General features: G+C 45.5%; 1 long non-coding RNA gene across 1 annotated transcript in view; it reads right to left on the reverse strand.

Annotated features, from left to right (window-relative positions):
* Positions 1-3,820: 3,820 nt before the first annotated feature.
* Positions 3,821-19,609, reverse strand: part of LOC120720115 — a 16,146-nt gene continuing 357 nt past the window's right edge. The window contains exons 2-3 of the long non-coding RNA XR_005692795.1: positions 4,325-4,430; positions 3,821-3,871 (exon numbers count right to left, since the gene is read on the reverse strand). This is a non-coding gene — a long non-coding RNA (uncharacterized LOC120720115). The remainder of the gene's footprint in view (positions 3,872-4,324; positions 4,431-19,609) is intronic.

The raw sequence follows: 19,609 nt of genomic DNA on the forward strand, positions 1-19,609 counted from the left end.
TCTGAGTGTCATTTCTTCACCTGAGTGTTTGATAACTGTTCACCCCTAACAGCCACCGATTGTGCAAGTTCCCCAACTTAAAATGATGACAGAGGTCAGTTATTTGCACCAGAGGTACACGTCAACTGTGAGAGACAGATTGTGAAAAAAAAATCCATGAATTCACATGGTAGGATTTGTAAAGAATTTATTCGTAAATGATGGCTATATCCCTCCGAGATATGGAGGCCCACCTCTCACCACACTCCCTGCCGGGGCTGATTCCCTGCATTAATCTTCATGAGCTTGTCCTTGTAAAGTTAAGTGTGTGTTGACAAGATTGTTAGGTAATCATTTACAAATCTATAATATCTGCATGGACAGCGTTAACTGACGAGGTTGAAAATTCAATACTTAAATTTAAAAGTTTACTCTTTGGCCACCACGCTTCTGCCATCTGCCATATTTTAAATTAGGCACAGTAAAGTCCTGCGCTATGATTCGGGGATATTTGTGCCACGAATGATACACCTACTCATCCTTCTCCTCACTCTTCAGCCACCACGCTTCTACCATCTGCCGTTTATTAATTTTTTGAAAAAAACTTAGCCACAGTCAAGCTGCGCTAGGAATTTTGTTCTGAATTCTGCCGCGAATGTGCGCATTTCCGGCCACATTTGGAATTGGGACAAGCCTTCATCACGTCGCTGTGGTGTAATCAGCCTTCAAGTGGGGTCTCAAAATTGTACCAAAAAACTCTGTACCCTCCCTCCATCCAACCACACACTTCTTCGGGTTTGCCATCAGCCCTGCCTGCCCCAGGGAATCCGGAACTGTGACCAACCACTGCACATGCTCCACCGAGGTAGCACTATGAATGACAACATCATCCAGGTAGGAAACAGCATATGCAGTGTGAGGACGCAGCTATCGCTACAGGAGGGTGCTGAAAAATGGCCGGGGCTTCAAACAAGCCAAACGGAAGGTGTGACGAATTGGTACGAACCATACAGAGTGGAGGAGGCCGTTTTTGTCTTTGGACTCTGCAGACAAGGGAATCTGCCAATCAGCTGCGTTTCAAAGTGGTGCTCCATGAGAGTCATGCACACGGGCAGGGGGGAGAACACATCTGCAAAGCGCTGTTGCAATGCAGGAACATCTGCTTTATTGGAATGTGTGAGATGTTAATCACAATGCCATCTTAAACACACCTAAGCGTCATGCCCACAGCACGTTTTTGAGAAAAATCTAATATTTTTGTCCATTTTCTTCATTTTTCACACCAAACTGTTTAATAAGACAAACTTTACACAGAGTTCATCAAATATAACTAACACTTTAATATTATCAGGATTTCATCATACAAACTTCAAATCAACAGGGAAACAGCTGCAGAACATGTGGATCAACATGAATTCCTTAAAAAACAACATGTGGACTTTAAGGATACAGTAAATACACTAAAGTGAAAGGAGGAGCCAAAATTGAAGGAATTTGAATTAAGTAAAAGTAGTCACCCTGTGATCTTTGAATTGGTCCTGATGTGTGCTGCTGTTTTTAACTTTCAACATTTCTTTGCTGCCACTGTGAATACGAATGTGGTCTTTGCCTAATTAAATAAAGGTTACACTGACTCACTGCTTCATCTTCTGGTACAAACTGGTATTACATGGAAGTACAGCCCAAAACCAGGTTAGCTTGAGTTTCTTTTTTCTGGACATAAAGTCACAGCAGGTGTTGTTTCAAAGCTGGTGGACAGATTTAGTTCATTTTGGAGGATTTAAGAGCAACTTCTGTGAAAATATTTGTAGTTTTGGGAGTAAACGATTTAAGAGAAGATTTTACCTCAGCAAAAGATTAAATATGAATGAAGGATTGAATTTAACCGAGGTAACACATAAAATGAATACAACTACTAAACACTACTGTGTCCTAAGGGAACAAAGAATAAAATGCAACAGGGATAACATTTTAGAGAATTAAAATCCCTAAAAGGAAAAATAATAAACTTGATATGCATATCTATACATGCAGCTTCCTAAATGTAACATTCAGAATTATTCACTGCAGGTCCAGAAATCAGAGCTACCTCAGATCCAAGTGTGGCATCAGCTGACACTCTTTACAGGAGATTCCATCTGAACTCGTGGAGCCTGATCTCAAGGTTTCTAAGTCTGAGCCTGAAACCAGAAGAGGATCTTTCTCTCTCTTCAGATTCATTGTGATCCAGTGATTTCAGTCCTGCATGATCAGGCTGATGTTTGCACAGAGCAGATAATGAAGTGAATGTTTTTGCACATTGGTAACAGTGAAACAGTTTATTTACAGTGTGGGATCGTTTGTGTTCGGAGTATGAACTGAGATTCCTGAAGCTCTTGTCACACTGGTCACAGCTGAAGTTCACTTCCATGTGTGTACGTCATGTTTGTTACGATGACCTGATTGTGAGAAGCTTTTGTCACAGTGTCTGCACTTGTATGGTGTCTCTCCTGTGTGGATTCCCTTATTCTTTCTCATTGAGCTCACGTCCAGTGGTGAAGGATGACCCACAGTGGTCACAGATGTGCTTTTTGACCCCACTGTGGAAGAGGTCTTGTATTTTTAATGTACTCGGTGTGTGGAAGCCTCTCCCACATTCTTTGCAGTAGTTCATTTTGTCTCCAGTGTGGCTACGCTGATGTGGTTTTAGGTCCCGTTGATGATTGGAGGTTTTTCCACAAAGATCACAGAGAAACTCTTTCCCACCACCACAGTGACGACAGGGTTGAGAAATGGATCCATGTGCTTTTCTCCACTTCTAAACAAAGACATTGTATGTCAGGGAATTCCTTCAACGTTTTTATCCTGAACGTCGCCTGAAACAAAGAGCATCGCTGCCAATGTCCAAATATATTTTACTGTTTACATTACAACACTCAGCTTACTGAGTGAAAATGAGTCTTCATTTTTCCAAACAGTTCATTCAGTATAACTCCATAAGTTTACTGATCAGACTTGTTCCAAACAATCAGGTTACAATTACAAGATAAAACTAAATACATCCTCACAGTAACTGCACTTGTAGGGTTACTTTCTGGTGTGGATCTGTTGGTGTTTCTTCAGCTGATGTGGAGCTTTAAAAGTCTTCTCACACAGGTCACATTTATAAGGTCTCTCCTCAGTGTGGCTAAACATGTGTCGTCGTAACTGTGCATCTGTTGCAAACAGTTTCCCACACTGATCACAGCAGGAAACATCATTTCCAGTGTGAATCCGAAGGTGAATATTTCGGTACCGTTTGTTGCTGAAACTTTTTCCACACAACTCACAGCTGTAAGGTTTAACTCCACTGTGAATGATTTGGTGTCTTTTTAAGTCTCCAGCCTGGGTAAAAGACTTTCCACACAAGTCACAGCTGTAAGGTTTAAATCCACTGTGGATGAGTTGGTGAGTTTTTAAGTGTCCAGCCATGGTAAAAGACTTTCCACACAAGTCACAGCTGTAAGGTTTAACTCCACTGTGGATGATTTGGTGTCTTTTTAAGTCTCCAGCCTGGGTAAAAGACTTTCCACACAACTCACAACTGTAAGGTTTAACTCCACTGTGGATGAGTTGGTGACTTTTTAAGTGTCCAGCCAGGGTAAAAGACTTTCACACAACTCACAGCTGTAAGGTTTAACTCCACTGTGGATGAGTTGGTGAGTTTTTAAGTTTCCAGCCTGGGTAAAACCCTTTCCACAAAACTCACAGCTGTAAGGTTTAACTCCACTGTGGATGAGTTGGTGAGTTTTTAAGCTTACAGCCTGGTTAAAATCCTTCCCACACTCATCACAGCTGTAGGTTTTTCTCTCCCTTTCTTTCTGTGAGGTTTGTCGGCCTCCTGAGAGCGCTGACTTCTTGCTCCATGTTGGTCCTGCAGTGACAGAGATACAAACTCAGGCAGTGAGTGAAATGCAGTTGTGGAACAAACTGAAACTCCCTCCATTGGTGGAATCAGACATGTCAAAAAAACACATTGTTGGTGTGTTACCACCACCTTCTGGTGACAGTATCAAATTACAATGATGTGCTACAATGAGAGTTGTACAAAATGACATTATTGAAGAAATATTGATCATCAAAGACACTCTTTTACTTCAGAAAATAATTTGAGTTCAACTGATGATATTGTTGATTCAATGTGTTTAGAGAAAATATGATCTTTGTATTTTCTTGTAACTTCTGTGGTTTTTGGTTGTGATTGTAGATTCTGTATATATGGAGGAGCCCAGGATGGAAAAGATAAAGCTGCTGTTAACAGGTTTTTAAAAACCGACCAGCTGTACACACAGTTTCAATAACAGTGTAACTGTGATGTTTTTCTCACCTTTTGTGTTGACGACATTCTTTCCTCTGTAGTGGCTGATCTGAGTCCAAATGGCTGAAATTATTCCTCTGCTGCACCACCAGACCCTTCTCCTCCTGTTACTCAGCTGGGACACAAAAAGTATATATTTGTATTTTATCCCTGACAAAAAGAAGCAGAGCAAATAAACATGACTAAACTCCTCAGTGACAACAATACCTATGAAGCTTCAAGGTGAAACCCCAGAAGCAACTACAAAAAGAAAGTCATCAGTTGCCTACAAGAACGTGAAAGGGAAAACCCCCTGACCCCCCTGCAGATCACTACCTTTACCCAGGGATGCTACACCCTGTATATATGGACTTCCATAGATCCACAAAGATGGATTTCAAGCACCTCATTACCATCCTAGGGGATGGTAATGGTTGAAATGTAATGAGGTTTTTAAAAAACATTTCGAAACTCACTTTGTTAATGTGGAATTCTAAAATTATTTTACAAATGGAGAATTTATTTATTTATCAAAATTCATCAAAATTATTATTTTGATTTAGTCATGAAAGTGGCCACTTTCATGAGTAAATCATATAAGTTTTTACTATTTCTTTTCCATATGGGTTGTATCTGCTTGACGCATGAGGGGGCTTCATAAATAATACCCTGATGCTATAAAAACAACTGCTTGTGTATTATTGGGCGGAGATCGATGCTGAGTGTGTGACAGTGTTCATCTCCCCACGCGTGTGATCATTAAAATCATCGTTTGACCCAACCCTCCTGGACAAGTGTTGTGATTTTGAATCCCTCCTGTATTCCTCCTCAATATTTGAACCCTTAACAGTGTCCACGTGTGTGACGTGGACACTGGATCCATGGATTTTGGATTATCTTCTGTAAATAACCCTGAATGCCTTTCCTTGCACCTTATTTTGGCACTCATTGCTGTCTTCTACTACCAACTTCCTGTTCGGGTGTAGAAACTTTTATTTTGATGGGACGATTACCTGTAAAACTGTTTTTGGCGCAGTTTTCAGCAGCAGTCGCGGGAGTTTTGAAATGTGATGGCTTAACGGAGCCTATGGAGATTTCTTTTGTCATTAGCAGCCGCCTTGATAGAGGCACAAGGTATGGTTATGATATAAACCAGCGGTCTCCAACCTTTTTTGCGCCACGGACCGGTTTATGCCCAACAATATTTTCACGGACCGGCCTTTAAGGTGTCGTGGATAAATACAACAAAATAAAACTAGCACCGGTACCGAAAAAAAGATTTATTCATAACACATGTGAAAAGACCCAGGAAAACAGAGTTAACGATAAAAACGATTACAAAATAACACTGGAAACCGATAAAAACCCTGAAAACCAAACATTTCACACCTGAGCCTCAACTTTCGCGGCCCGGTACCAAACGACTCAGGGACCGGTACCGGTCCGAGGCCCGGGGTTGGGGACCGCAGATATAAATGAGGACACGTTTAGATGTTTTTGTGACAGTCGCTACATTTGTTAAATGTTACGTTGAAACGAACTTCATGTTATAAGGTTTACGATTGTAACAGTGTGGATTATTTTTGCTTACACGCTGTTTCTATGTATACATCCCCAGCTCTTACGGTGAGATTGATGGTTTACTGCCATTAAACCTTCAAAATGTCATCAGTAAAGTGTCATCCTTCATTCGGGGGGGTTCGCTACATCTTCTCTGCTCAAGGGGAGGAGGTGGAGAATAAATCTATTCGGGTCCAGCTATGTCGGATTATTGCTGCCAACCTGTTTTTTGTGGAGCGCTTATCGGAGCATCACAAAGACTTTTTTGGCTACAACTGGAGGAGTTTCCCATTCACCGCCAAAGCAGCAAGCCCCTCAGCATGCAGACTGAATCACTCCAGCCCCTGTGTGACGCAGCTCTCCCTACACCAGCTACAGGAATTAAAGTTGGCGTGTTGAGCCTCCCGCCTGTCTCCAGGTCCATGTCGACGCAGCAGCAGACAAGTGCTGCATTTTCCTTCACACAACCAGTGGCTGCTTCTAGCACCACATTCACCTCAGCCATGGCAGTGCCAGCTTCCACAACCGTGGCTTCCAGGAGGAGGCGGTGTCCATGTCATCACCGCGGCTTACAGCAGCATGAGGTGGGTGACTGTATTCCGTGTGGTTTTTCTAAGGAGGAAACTAAAATCAACACAGATTTGCCAGTTCATGGGCCCGGTTATGAAGAGACTGTTCATGTTCATGAAAGGACTAAGACCGACAAGTTACTACCCAAGTCTTCCACAGAACATCTTATCCTTTTGCACAATTATCTAGCATCTCTGTGTATTGATCATGCCACGACCCATGCTTCTAAGAAGTCAGGCTTCAAGACTGTTTTCACTGGAGAGGCTAGCCGTGAGGCTCAGCAAAGCCCCTGTGGGACTGAGACCCAGGCCAGGTTGGATCCAGAGGCTGATTTGGAGGACTAACTTTGCTCTGGACCTCCCGAAGAGCCTGTTTCTGCTTCCATGGGGGTCACTGGGCAGTTTGTGTAGCCTCTTCTAGTGTCTGCTGGGGGTTCAGGCGAACCACCCCAGCACTCCACAGCTCCCGCTCCGCCATCAGTTCCTGCTGAGTGCTCTGAAGAGCCCGCCCTGCCGTCTGTGGTTGCCATGCCGTCACCTGCCATGCCTCAGCGAGAGGTCTCCGCACCTGCTCGCCCTGCCACGCCAGCTGGATGTTCAGCCGAGCCCGTCCAGCATCCTGCCATGACAGCTAGAGGTTCAGCTGAGCCCGTCCAGCATCCTGCCACGACAGCTAGAGGTTCAGCTGAGCCCGTCCAGCATCCTGCAGCTTCCACGTCTGGTTCTGTCTTGTTACTGATCAAAACCCTAGAGAAGTGAGCTTCTCCACATTACAATGGGCACTGGAGAACATCACCTATGTGGGACACGATTAGATAGTAAGTCCTAAGTTCCTTGTCTAAAAGGATTCAGCAAGGTAATCCATTCTAAATTCTTCTTGATGCATGCTCAATCATCCAGGTAAGTAAATCTCAAAAAGTTGATTCTGTTCATCTGGACGTAGCATTTTCAGTGGGAGAAACGTTTCGTCACTCATCCAAGTGACTTCTTCAGTCTCAGCTGACTGCAGGTTTCCCCAATCTTATAAACAGTAACTAGAACCACTGAAGGAACAATGGGCTGGGAGGTCAGTTCCTTCATCATAATTATGTAAATTCTCATGACCACTGATCAAAGACCACTGATCAATGGCCATGAGTACCATTCACAGAGAGTTGGGGAATGGCTGCAATCACAGCATTGTAAGATGGCGAAAGATGTCCCCTTAGGCCCCCTCCTCGATTCAGAGATGGTCTTTCCCTTCTCATGTAAATGGCCTCCTTGACACCACGCTCAAACTGGCGTTCCTCCCTGTCCAGGATGTGTACATCCTCATCAGTGAAAGAGTGTCCACTGGCCTGTAGGTGTTGTGGAGGCAGATTTTTCTTCTCATGTATTAATCACATATTTAATCATATGATGGGGCGATTGTGGCTCAAGAGTTGGGAGTTCGCCTTGTAATTGGAAGGTTGCCGGTTCGAGCCCCGGCTTGGACAGTTTCGGTCGTTGGGTCCTTGGGCAAGACACTTCACCCGTTGCCTACTGGTGGTGGTCAGAGGGCCCAGTCGTGCCAGTGTCCGGCAGCCTCGCCTCTGTCAGTGCGCCCCAGGGTGGCTGTAGCTACAATGTAGCTTGTCATCACCAGTGTGTGAATGTGTGCGTGAATGGGTGGATGACTGGATGTGTAAAGCGCTTTGGGGTCCTTAGGGACTAGTAAAGTGCTATACAAATACAGGCCATTTACCATATCACATTAGTTATAGTAATATCACTTTCTCACTTTACTATAGTCAGAGCACTCTTGTCACCAGTTTGCATGCATGTAAATGGTAAATGGCCTGCATTTGTATAGCACTTTTCTAGTCCATAGGACCCCAAAGCGCTTTACACTACATTCAGTCATTCACCCATTCACACACACGGAGGCTGCCGGAGACAGGCGTCACCGGGCCCTCTGACCACCACCAGTAGGCAAACACGGGGTTAGTATCTTTGGCATGCAGCCAGGATGCAGCCTTGGATCGAACCACCGACCTTCTGATTAGTGGCTGACCTGCTCTGCCCCCTGAGCTACAGCCACCTCATGTGGAATGTTAACACAGTGAGGCCATTGTAATGGGAGACATTGAACACACAGTGGGACTCCTTATCAGGGATGTAAATCCTTAGGTGACGATCAAGCAGAACATGTAAGAATTTGTGAAATGTTCTGTGTCTCTGTATATAAGATGTAAGGGCGGCGGCCACAATTCAGAAATGATCTTAGTGTTTCACTGGGATGCTCTCTCCAAATTGCAATGTGTTTATTAAACCCACTTCCAATCAAGCTCACTGGGTATGTTGCAGGTTATTGGTGAATTTTCCACAACAATTTGGCGTTGTCGGCAGGTTTCCTCCAGTGAGTTTCGCTGAATCACGGGCACACGGTGACTGGCCATCCTGAGGTAAAATTGCCTCAGTCCCACCGTTCCTTTGTTTTCAAAAAAAAGGGGGGAGGAACCACGAGGTGTGCTTCGGACATCCTCTCCTGTCCTCTCTGAAAGATGATATCTCCACGATTATCAGGTGAGTACTGACAAGTGTGCTTGGAGAGGATTTCGACTCCCTCAAGTACAAACTAAGAGAAGTTAAGACAGAGATTGCTAACAACACAGCAGCAGTCCGCTCAGAAATTAACAACGTCAAGTCCGCTATTTGCGACCTGAAAGAGGGTTTATCATCATGGTCAGACAAGAGACTGCTGCAGGATTACAGACTGAGCTGCCTTGCTTAAAAGAAAAGAATGGAGATATGGAGTCAAGAATGCGGAGGTGCAATATTCGTATTGTGGGTGTTGCGGAGGATGCCGGTTCCAGTTCGACCAGCTCAGTTTCTACTCTATTGAAAGATGTTCTGCAACTGGATGAAGAAATCCTGGTGGACCGCTCACATAGAGACCTTGCTCCCAGAAGATCTAACGGGAAACCTCAAGTTATCGTCGCCAAACTCCATTACTACCAAGACTGCGTCAATGTGCTACGGCAGGCCCGGGAGCGGGGTCAGTTGCAACAGAGGGGGAACCCTGTGGCCATCTTCCCGATTACACCGGGAGCATTGCCAAAGCTTGCTCCGCTTTTAACGACATGAGGAATCTGCTTCGAGGAAGTCAAGATGTCCGCTACGGAATAATGTTTCCAGAGAGACTGCGTATATCTTTTAGGGGCGAGAGTAAGGAGTTTCTGGATCCAAAGAAGGCAATGGTATACGTGAAAAATGTCATCTTACCAAGTGAAACTGCCGGGTGAAGTTCCCCTCCTGACTGACTTGTTTCTAGCCAGTCGCCGATGATGAGGCTTCGCAAGACACAGGGTTTGGTGGACAGTGTAATTACTTCGTTAATACCACATCATGTTAAGGCTGGATGAATGGCGTTTGCACTACTTAAGGTGTTTATTAAGGTGCTATGTTATTTCATTCTGAGTGATAGCCAGGTGGCTGCCAGTTTTGTTTCTTGTTTTTTTCTTGGTCCTAGTGTTTCCCCAATACCAGCATTCCAATGTGTGGTCTTGTTCAGATGGGGATTCAGGGTCACCGGGTTCTACATGGTGACAGGGTTTGGGACACTGCCAAAATTTTTTCTATTTTCTTTCTTTCTTCTTTTTTTCTCCTTTTGGAGTCTGGGGGTGCATATTCATGCATAATGTTGTTCTCTGATTAGATAACTCTATGGCTGCTTTCAACAAACAGGCGAAGCGTACTGGTTATTCAGCCAACTTTGTAAGCTGGGACGTTAAGTCTATGAATCACCCTGTTAAGCGCAAAAAGGTGCTTACACACCTCAAAAATCTCAAGGCTGACATATCTTTTCTGCAGGAGACTCACCTTTATATAGCAGACCAACATAGACTGAAGAATGGTTGGGTTGGCGAAACATTCCATTCCAACTTTAACTCGCACACAAGAGGATTGGATATCCTTATTGGTAAAAGCGTCCCTTTTACTGTATCGAGCATTTTATCTGATCCCATGGGCCATTATATTATTGTTACTGGCCAACTTTATGGACTCAGACTAATTTTAGCCAGGATTTATGCTCTCAACTGGGATGATGAAAACTTCTTTGTCAATTTACTCTCAAAAACTGCAGATATGATAACACACAATCTCATCTTAGCTGTGCTTTCTAGCCTAGACCGATGATCTAATAAGGATACTCCTAAATCAAAACCCGCAGAAATTATTACATGCTTTCTCCAATCCCACGGCGTTGTTGCCTTTTGGCGTTTTCATAACCTTTCATCAAGGGCATACTCCTACTACTCTCCTGTCCACAAAACATTCTCTTGGATAGATTTTTTTTTTTTTTTATTGATAAACGTGTTCTTCCACCTCCTCCTTGAATCGCTACCTTATCGTGGTGGAGGGGTTTGTGTGTCCCAGGGATCCCAGGGGCTATGTTGTCTGGGGGCTTTTGCCCCCTGGTAGGGTCTCCCATGGCAAATTGGTCCTGGGTGAGGGACCAGACAAAGAGTGATTCAGAAGACCCTTATGAAAAGGATATCGAGGGAACAGTTTACCCTGCCCGGGATAGGGTTACCGGGGCCACGCCCCTGGAGCCAGGCCCGGGGAGGGTGCCCGAGGGCGAGCGTCTGGTGGCCGGGCCTTAGTCCATGGGGCCTGGCCGGGCACAGCCCGAAGAGGAGACATGGGCCCATCCTCCCGCAGGCCCACCACCCGCAGGAGGCGCCATAGGGGTCGGGTGCATTGTGTGCCGCGTGGCGGCCAGGAGCGGAGGCCCTGGCGGACTGACCCCCGGCTGCCAAGACTGGCAATAGGGACATGGAATGTCACCTCTCTGGTGGGGAAGGAGCCTGAGTTAGTGCGTGAGGTTGAGAGGTACTGGCTAGATATAGTCGGGATCACCTCTACGCATGGCTTGGGCTCTGGAACCAGTCTCCTGGAGAGGGGCTGGACTCTGTCTCAGTCTGGAGTTGCCCCTGGTGAGAGGCGGCGGGCTGGGGTGGGTATTCTAATATCCCCTCGGCTTGCTGCCGGTACGTTTGGGTTTTTCCCGGTGGACGAGAGGGTTTGTTCCCTGCGCCTTAGGGTCGGGGAACAGGTCCTGACTGTCATCTGCGCTTATGCGCCGAGTGGCAGTTCAGAGTACCCAGCCTTCTTAGAGTCCCTGGGTGGGGTGCTGGAAGGTGCTCCACCTGGAGACTCTGACTCTGGAGGGGCGTGATTGGGAGGAACGGCCTCCCTTATCTGAACCCGAGCGGTGCTTTGTTATTGGACTTCTGTGCTAATCACAGTTTGGCCATAACGAACACCCTGTTCGAACATAAGAGCTTCCATAAGTGCACGTGGCACCAGGATGCTCTAGGCCGTAGGTCGATGATCGATTTTGTAATCGTATCACCAGACCTGCGACCATATGTTCTGGACACTCGGGTAAAGAGAGGGGCTGAGCTGTCAACTGATCACCACCTGGTGGTGAGTTGGATCAAGTGGCGGGGGAGGACGCTGGACAGACCTGGTGCACCTAAACGCGTAGTGAGGGTGTGCTGGGAACGTCTAGCAGAGGCCCCAGTCCGTGAGATCTTCAACGCACACCTCCGGCAGAGCTTCAACAGCATTCCGAGGGAGACTGGGGACATTGAGTCCGAATGGACCATGTTCAGCGTCTCCATTGCCGAAGCTGCTGCATTGAGCTGCGGCCGCAAGGTGGTTGGTGCCTGCCGTGGTGGTAATCCCCGAACCAAATGGTGGACACCAGAGGTGAAGGGAGCCACCAGGCTGAAGAAGGAGTCTTATCGGGCTTGGTTAGCCTGTGGGACTCCAGAGGCAGCCGACGGGTATCGACAGGCCAAGCGGAATGCGGCTCGGGCAGTGGCTGAAGCAAACACTCAGGTGTGGGAGGAGTTCGGAGAGGCCATGGAAAAAGACTTTCGGACTGCCTCGAAGAGATTCTGGCAAATTGTCAGGCATCTCAGGAGGGGAAAGCGGTGCTCTACCTGCACTGTGTATAGTCTATGGAAAGTCTATGCCAGGGTGCTGGAAAGGAGAGTTCGTCCACTAGTCGAACCTCGGATACAGGAGGAACAATGCGGTTTTCGTCCGGGTCGCAGAACACTGGACCAGCTCTTTATCCTCTCGAGGATACTTGAGGGTGCATGGGAGTTTGCCCAACCAGTGTACATGTGTTTTGTGGACTTGGAGAAGGCATTCGACCATGTCCCTCGGGGTGTCCTGTGGGAGGTGTTGCGGGAGTATGGGGTGTTTGGCCCATTGCTACGGGCCATTCGATCCCTATACAACCGTTGCAAGAGCTTGGTTCGCATTGCCGGCAATAAGTCGGACTCGTTCCTGGTGGGTGATGTGCTCCGCCAGGGCTGCCCTTTGTCTCCGGTTCTGTTCATAATTTTTATGGACAGGATTTCTAGGCGCAGCCAAGTGGCGGAGGGCTTTCGCTTTGGTGGTCTCAGAATCTCATCTCTGATTTTTGCGGATGATGTGGTTCTGTTGGCTTCATCGGGTGAGGGCCTCCAGCTCGCACTGGAGCGGTTCGCAGCCGAGTGTGAAGCAGCGGGAATGAGGATCAGCACCTCCAAATCTGAGGCCATGGTTCTCAGCCGGAAAAGGGTGGAGTGCCCACTCCGGGTCGGGGATGAGTTCCTGCCCCAAGTGGAGGAGTTCAAGTATCTCGGGGTCTTGTTCGCGAGTGATGGGAGAAGGGAGCCGGAGATCGACAGACGGATTGGGGCTGCAGCTGCAGTAATGTGGACGCTGCACCGGTCCGTCGTGGTGAAGAGGGAGCTGAGTGTAAAAGCGAAGCTCTCAATTTACCGGTCGATCTACGTCCCTACCCTCACCTATGGCCACGAGCTGTGGGTAGTGACCGAAAGAACGAGATCGCGGATACAAGCGGCAGAAATGAGCTTCCTCCGAAGGGTGGCTGGCCTCTCCCTTAGAGATAGGGTGAGAAGTTCGGCCATCCGGGAGGGGCTCAGAGTAGAGCAGCTGCTGCTCCACATCGAAAGGAGCCAGCTGAGGTGGTTCGGGCATCTGACAAGGATGCCCCCTGGGCGCCTCCTGGGTGAGGTGTTCCAGGCATGTCCCACCGGGAGGAGGCCCCGGGGCAGACCCAGGACACGCTGGAGAGATTATATCTCTCGGCTGGCCTGGGAACGCCTTGGTGTTCCCCCGGATAAGCTGGAGGACGTGGCTGGGGAGAGGGAGGTCTGGGCCTCTTTGCTTAGGCTGCTGCCCCCGCGACCCGGCCTCGGATAAAGCGGATGAAGATGGATGGATGGATGGATGGATGGTGTTCTTCCACTGGTTGAAACTTGCAATTATCAATCTATTGTTATTTCAGACCATGCTCCCCTAGTGATGAGAATGCACATCCCTGGTGCCAATCGCATATACTGCCCCTGGAGTTTTAATCCTCTTTTACTCTCTAATGAAGCATTCATGAATTTTAGAAAATCTGAGATTAGAGACTTTCTTGAACCAAACCAGACCCCTGGGATGTCTTTTTCAGTCATATGGGAGTCACTGAAAGCCTATCTTCGGGGCCAAATTATCTCATTTTCAGCAGCAAGAAAAAAAGCTGACACTGAGCACTTGAAACAGCTATTAGATGATATTTTGCGGCTAAATATAAACTACAGTCACTCACCATCGGAAAGCATCCTTAAAGAACGTCAGTAGTAATATACCTTTACTTTTTTTGCCCCCCCCCACCCCTCTCCCCCACGGGCTGTTTCCCCCCTCCCCTATCCCCCTCCGAGTCCATGTGCGTGTACACGTGCGCGAGAACGGACTTTTTGCACGTGCATGTGGGTCCAGGGGTCATATGAGTTTACATGTGTTTAATAGCGTATTATTTAATGAAACCATTATGTGTTTTAATTCAACTCTTTTTAAAGGATTGTATAGGTCTCAGAGTTCTGTTATTTAGACATAGATGATTTAATTTAACTACTTTAGGGGTATTTTAACTAGTTAGGAGCCTTTTGCATGTTCTTCAGTGCTATTTAGGAGCAAATAGTTTTCAAACAGAGGGCCGCAAATAACAGGTATCCCATTAGAAATAAACAGTGATACTTCTAGAAACCGTGTATTCCCACACAGCATTTCATTTAGCTAGTTTAGGAAGATTTCACTTTTCTAATAGTTTCACAGGCTAATAGTTTTTAAATAGAGCACCACAAACAACATGTATCCCTTTAGAAATAAACTGTGATACTTCTAAAAGTACAAATTCACACTAGCGCTGTATCAACCCTAATGTGGCTTTAATGCAACTAGTCTTATAATTATCTACTAGTCTGCAACAGTTAGACAGAGGGGGTTGCAGTTAGGCTCCCAAAAGTCTGCAAAAGAAGTCATGAAGCAACAAAAGAGGCTCCCTTTTCAAGAGCATCCCAGCCCAAAGGCCTTTCTTCACAAACAGTTAATTCCATTATCTTATCTTATCATGTCAGAGGTCAACTGAAACCGTGGCCAACCCCGGGGGGTAACGACACCTCCTACTGACTAACCGAACCACCATAGTTTCTCCACCTTTCTCTTTATAACCTGCTCTTTATATCTGCATCTCAGAGCCCAACTGAAACCAAGTCCACCTATATAAAAACACCCCATCAGACACACAGTATTTTCCTCAGCACTTCACAACTGCCGCAAGGTATATCGTTTTAACTTTTTATTTTTTCACCTGAATGTGCGTTGGAGCCGACTTTGCTACCCGCACAGAGCGTTTCTGGCAGTCGGGCGCTGCTTATACAATAGAGAAAAGCAACAATACAGAGTGTTTCTCTGCTCCAAGAAATCCGAGGGCCTTTCACAAGGTAAGCATGTCTGTTATACCCAGGGCATAAATGTCTGTATGTCAGTGCTGATTATTCAAACCCTGTTTAAAATGTGACACATATGTTGTCCGAAAACAATTCCTCTAAATTTGCAAAGTTACTGATTTTAAAAAAATATATATTTTCGAATTTTTAGTTGCATGTCAAACATATGATAGACTCTTGAGCATATTTATATAGCTAAATTCACAATGGTATAATCGTGCTAAATAAAAGAGGCCCAACCACCAATGCACTCTAATCCACTCCGCTAAACTGTATGTTGATAAGTACATGAAGCGTACCTCTACCTCTACAGCTGAAAACAGTTTGTATCCGCACTCTGAGGGTCTGCTGAATTGTTTTTAATACGGCACTTTTTGACGAACAGCAGATGATGAAATCCTCTTTATTGTAGAAACTGTCCCTAAGCTATTGTTGCTCATACTTACTGAGGTCCCTAGCTACTTCCTTACTATGTCAGTAAACTTTCTTGAAAAGGAAGCTGTTGTAGATTTAAAGAAACATCTTAATTGAAGCAAAGGCAAAAAAAAACTGGAATGAATTTTATGTGACTGTTCATATTAAAGCCAACAACAAGTGAAAATCCAAAAACGGCTCCAATCCTTTGTATTAATGATCTCCCCCCCCTCTCTCTCTGTGTGTGTGTGTGTGTGTGTGTGTGTGTGTGTGTGTGTGTGTGTGTGTGTGTGTGTGTGTGTGTGTGTGTCCTCTCAGAAGGAAGGTCACAGCAGGAGCTTTTCTCAAACGCATTACCAATCAGTTTTTTTACAAGAAGTGTAGCTCATACAATGGTATAAATGTATTCTTTGCGATACTTTATAAATATGAAACTCTAAAGATTTTGAATTCATGCACATTGTGAAGCAAGAATCTAAATATTTGTGTCACAATGATTTCTATAAAAGCATGTTGTTTATGGGGATAATACAACAAATCTTTTGTGCGTCCTATTAATGATCAATGATAATTGAAGAGGAACCCTGGCTCAGGACATTTTCATGACAAGTGACAGTGCAGACAACTACTAATGAGAGAACACATTTTATCATCATAAACACGGTGATATGAAGCATCGTTAAAGTGTCACTTCAGTAATGTTGACTCTTGTTTTTAATAATGACTTTAAAACACCAAACTCTAATTTCTGTGGTTATTTTAAGTTTACAGAATATAACATGTGGTAAGACGACGAGTTTTACTTCTCACTGACCGTGTTATGTGTATCTATTTATCATGTATGCTACATGAAGAAGAAGGCTTTCAGGAGCAAAGTGAAGGAGGAGATGAAAGCAGCACAGCAGGAGGTGAAACGCTGCCTGAGGGAAGTAAAGGACACCTACAGGAGGAAGGTGGAGCAGAAGTTGGAGAGGAACAATATGGAGAGGTCTGGAATGGTGTGAAAACCATCACAGGCCACAACACCAAGAAAAGCACAGTGGGGTGGGGTGGGGTGGGGGGGGGGACTGTGGAGAAGGCAAACGAACTCAACAACTTCTTCAACAGGTTTGACCAGCCCACAACCCCCCCCCCCCACCCTCACCTTCACTACAGAGTCCTCTCCCCACTCTCCTACCTCCCTCGCTTCCCCCCCTTCCTGACACCATGACACCCCCCTCCTCCAATCCCTCTCTCAGCAGCAAGACATCTCCCCCCCCCCTCTTCCCAAACATCTCCCAGTGTCACAGTGGATCAGGTCAGGAGACAACTGAGGAAGCTTCACCCCAGAAAGGCAGCAGGCCCAGACAAGGTGTGTCCTAGGATGCTAAAGGCATGTGCTGCTGAACTTGGGGAGCCGCTACAAGGAGTCTTCAATCTCAGTCTGCGACTGGGGAGAATGCCCGCCCTATGGAAGACATCCTGCATCGTCCCAGTCCCCAAAAGGAACCGGCCCAATGAGCTGAATGACTTCCGACCGATGGCACTGACGTCACATCTTATGAAGACTCTAGAGCGGCTCTTCCTCAACCTCCTCCGACCACAGGTACAACATGCCCAGGACCCAGTACAGTTTGCATACAAGGCGGGTGTGGGAGTGGAGGATGCCATCCTGTACCTCCTGCATAGAGCCCACTCACACCTGGATGGTGGAAAAGGCACGGTCAGGATCCTGTTTCTTGACTTTTCCAGTGCCTTTAATACCATCCGGCCCTGTATGCTTCAGGAAAAACTGAACAGGATGGAGGTGGACCCCTGCCTGGTGGCTTGGATCTCCAACTACCTCACCGACAGACCACAGTACGTCAGGCTGGAGGACATCACGTCTGACACTGTGGTCAGCAGCACAGGAGCACCACAGGGAACTGTGCTGTCCCCTCTTCTCTTCACCCTGTACACCTCTCACTTCTGCTACAACTCTGAATTATGCCACATTCAGAAGTTTGCAGATGACACTGCCATCATGGGGTGTATCTGGGATGATCAGGAAGAGGAGTACAGAAGTCTGGTGAGGAACTTTGTCGCATGGAGTCACACAAACCACCTGCAACTCAACACCTCAAAGACTAAGGAACTGGTTGTGGACTTCGGGAGGTCCAGAGAAGGTCCACTGCCGGTTCAGGTAGAGGGGGAGGAGGTGGAGGTGGTCAACAAGTACAAGTACAGTGGGGCAAAAAAGTATTTAGTCAGCCACCGATTGTGCAAGTTCCCCCACTTAAAATGATGACAGAGGTCAGTAATTTGCACCAGAGGTACACTTCAACTGTGAGAGACAGAATGTGAAAAAAAAATCCATGAATCCACATGGTAGGATTTGTAAAGAATTTATTCGTAAATTAGGGTTAGTAATGTGATTACTAAAATGATGACAGAGGTCAGTGATTACTGACCTCTGTCATCAAGACCCGCACCTTCAACACATGTACATTCAAATTTTGGAACAGGCTCAACATTGGTGTTGTTCAATAGTTTTTATCCGTTTGTAAAAATCATTTTACGGCTTTAATGTTTCCAGCTGATAAGGAGAATGAGTGCATTTCAAATGAGCGTCCAAAGGCGTTAAACATCTGCTTTGTCTGTAACGACAGTATCAAACTACAGAGCATTGTTTTTACTAAAATTCAACATTTTCAGATGAAAATTTGGCTGCTTTTTGTTTTTTTCACTGTAACACCCACCTCAAAGCCATTTTTAAGATATTCTTGGTGATCCCACCTTTTTCATATTTATGCTTTTGGCACTGAGGGTATCTAATACGCATGTTGTCACTGTGTTTTTGTACTACCAGCTTTGAGGGCTCTGCTTTTGCTTTGAGCAGTCTGTTTTTATTTTGTCTCGTGACTGTGTGTTTTTTCAAACGAGATCCTCGTCAGTTTGAGTTTGTTACCACAAACTTTGTGTGAAGTTCACAACAGAGGTAAAGAGATTTAAACTCCCCAGTTTAAGGAGGCAGGCAGGGGTTGGACCACCTACACAGGACAGGTGAAGCGGAGAGTGTCCGGGGAGATGTGCAACAGAAGCAGAGGGAACATTTTACAAGATGATAAATGGCACATTTAGGTGATTAAGGATTTGTTGACAAGATTAAAAGACACATCCGTCAGAGTTCAACAACATTACAGTTTGATTAAATAAAAAGTTGTTAAACTGCAAAGGGTCATTTTCTCCTCTGATAGTAAGCATATTAAACATGTCAAGAAAGAAAGAGTATAAAGAAAAATAGTAAATGTGTGTCTAATTAAACTCTTCCTGTGAACCTTATATCATCCTTTAATAAATTTTGGTGTTACAAACTTGAAGAGGCACAGAAAAGATCATTCTTGTTCATAATGTTGCAAGCAATCACAAACTCTACAGTCTGTCTAACTCCAATGTATCCCAAGCAATCTATTATTCTCAACAGAGCTAAACTCAACATTTAACTGCCATCTCCATAGTACAGTATCTATGCTACTGAATTAGCAGATAGCAGTGTGGTGAACAAGTGTGTGTGTTTGTGTGATGTATTTCCAGTAGTCTGAACACATATGAGGGACTGTTTCTTGCTGTGTTTATACATATGGGAAAGATCAACTGATCAAATGTCCCAACTTGTCCAAAGGTCACATGTGAATGTCCACAGTTTACTCCGTCAACCGTGCATAGAAATTACTCCTCTGCACAGTCTTATTCCTGTCTTATGATAAAATGTTAATTTATCATGTGTATAGAGATTGACAGACCACGTGACTTTCGCGCATTGCTTTGTGGGTACCCGTGGCAACAAAATCAAAACACTGCATCAACCGCTAGCATTTCCAGCACCAGTAATCATTAATTCTGCGGTTTTAATCCTTACTTGCATTTTATTTGCCCCAAAAACAATTATGTACAAAATGACAGAGAACATGGCAGCTCCGTACAAAGACAGACTT

Source organism: Simochromis diagramma, unplaced genomic scaffold (genome assembly GCF_900408965.1).
Source record: "Simochromis diagramma unplaced genomic scaffold, fSimDia1.1 OVJJ01000549.1, whole genome shotgun sequence".
In the NCBI taxonomy this organism is placed as follows: domain Eukaryota; kingdom Metazoa; phylum Chordata; class Actinopteri; order Cichliformes; family Cichlidae; genus Simochromis; species Simochromis diagramma.